This window comes from Tiliqua scincoides, chromosome 11, assembly GCF_035046505.1.
Source record: "Tiliqua scincoides isolate rTilSci1 chromosome 11, rTilSci1.hap2, whole genome shotgun sequence".
Lineage (NCBI taxonomy): Eukaryota > Metazoa > Chordata > Lepidosauria > Squamata > Scincidae > Tiliqua > Tiliqua scincoides.
In genome coordinates this window covers 21,482,463-21,484,572 of record NC_089831.1, presented here as the reverse complement: position 1 = coordinate 21,484,572, position 2,110 = coordinate 21,482,463, and the positions used below count along the sequence as shown (strand labels likewise).

The window sequence follows — 2,110 nt, the reverse complement described above, 5'->3', positions numbered from 1 at the left end:
GTCAAACAGGACTGGGAAGACAAAATGCATAATGGAAATACTTAAATTTACTTCTATTGCTGTTCATACTTGGTGGGTTGGGGAGAATGGTGGAAGCTTTGCAATGCTTTTGCTGTTGTACACAGTAGTGTGGAAAGAGTGTGAGAACCGTTTGCTTGTCATACAACTGAGTTGGCAGGTGAAGCCAATGCTTGCTTCAAAGCTTGACTCCTTTTAACACGGACAGGTGGACTAAGGCCCCGTGTGAACTTATTTTTCTTCATCCAAGGAAGGAAATAATAATAATAATAGGTATTTATATACCGCCTTTCTTGGTCTTTATTCAAGACTTTATTCAAGGCGGTTTACACAGGCAGGCTTTATTAAATCCCTTATTAAATAGGGATTTTTACAATTTGAAAGAAGGTTCTTTCTTTCAAGAACAACTACATTCAAGGTGCTTCATTCCGATCTGGCTTCACATTCTGGCCTCCCTCCTCCCACACTCAGAGCAGATGGAATTGCTTGGCTTCAGCTTGTCAGCTGCTCCAAGGTCGCACGGTGCCGGTGGCCTCGAACTGGCGACCTTGTGGATGTTATCTTCAGGCAGACGGAGGCTCTACCCTCTAGACCAGACCTCCTTGTCTCTTTCCAAGCAGAAAGGAAAAGCTCCTTGCCTCTTTCCAAGCCCAAGCCAGCAATGCAAAATGGCCTTGAGTAAGTTACAATGCTGCTAGCTATATTTGACTGAAGGCTAAGGAAACCACTGCTAGCTTCTCTCTCTGTGTCTCTCTCTCTCTCTCAAGTTCATAAATTGCACACCTTTGTTAACAAGAAATGCAAGGCCAGCCACTTTCCTTGCAATCAAGCTCTCTACATGGAAGCAGTCTCTATGACGAAGAAGCAGCCATTAATAACCATTACAGGTAATGAAATGGAGAGGAGGGCATCGAAGGAAGGGGAGTATAATAATTCCCCTTGGTAGGGGGTCAGGCAAGAAAGCCTAGGCAGAAAGGACATGATGTGCTTTTATAAGCAACAATGCTCAGCAGCCAGTGCCCCTATCAGTAGGCCTCAGAGTTTTATTTCTCAAAGTCCCTTGCCCCTTTTTATCTGTGTGAAGCTTTTGACTGAAAGGGGGAAAGCGCCACCCGCAGCTTGGCGTAGCAGTGGGTAAGGAGTGGTCTTATTCCTGTTGCAGACAAATCTCTGCCTTCTACATAGAGGTGTGATGTTGCATGCAAGTGAGTGGAAGCTGCTCACAGCTTCTTTATGGAGAATGCTACCTCTCCAAACCGTGGTGCGTCTGTCAAACTGTAAGCCAGAGAACCAGCAGCAACTTAAGGAATGAGTGACACAGCTCAATTGGATGCAGGTGGTTGCTCTTCTTTCAGTGCCAGGAAGAGAAGACCCTGGGACAGAAAGTACACAGAATGGGACGCAATGGAATGGGACACAACATTCATATCCTACTGTTACCCTGCACATGCCTGATCTCGTCTGATCTCGGAAGCTAAGCAGGGTCAGGCCTGGTTAGTACTTGGATGGGAGACCGCCTGGGAATACCGGGTGCTGTAGGCTTATACCATAGTCTTTCAAGACTGAAGGTTGCCAACCACTGGTACTGGGGAGTGTACTGTAAAAGGCAGGCACACAGACTATCATGGGGGCCCACAGCATCTACTTTCCTTGGAGAAAGTCCCATTACCCTACTCCAACCTCCATCTCCATTCCTCCCTTCTGTTACCTCCCTTGTGATGATCTCTTGGTTGTAATCTCTTGATCCTTCAAGGCTGGAACCAGTCCTTTCACTTCATGGGAAGTGCCATCAACATTGAAGGGAATGACGGTAGTTACTATGTACTTTCCATAATTTCACACAGAGATGAAAAGAGTGAAACTTCTGTTGCTGTCGCTAATAAATATTTGGAAGATGTGCACCATCCCTTTGGATCAAAATAATTTCTGTGCCAGACCTAAGCTAAGAGTACCCCAATGATTGTACTGAAAGTCACCGAGTTGCGCTCTCTCTCTCTCTCACACACACACACACACACAAATTGTGCATTCCCAACACTCTGCTTTGCTTTAGCTGCTATGTTCACATACTATGCAATAGACCAGGGGTGCT

At 45.8% G+C, this 2,110-nt stretch overlaps 1 pseudogene; it reads left to right on the top strand.

The window, feature by feature from the left end:
• Nucleotides 1-1,446: 1,446 nt before the first annotated feature.
• Nucleotides 1,447-1,560, top strand: LOC136662998 (5S ribosomal RNA; annotated as a pseudogene).
• The last annotated feature ends 550 nt before the right edge of the window (nucleotides 1,561-2,110 follow it).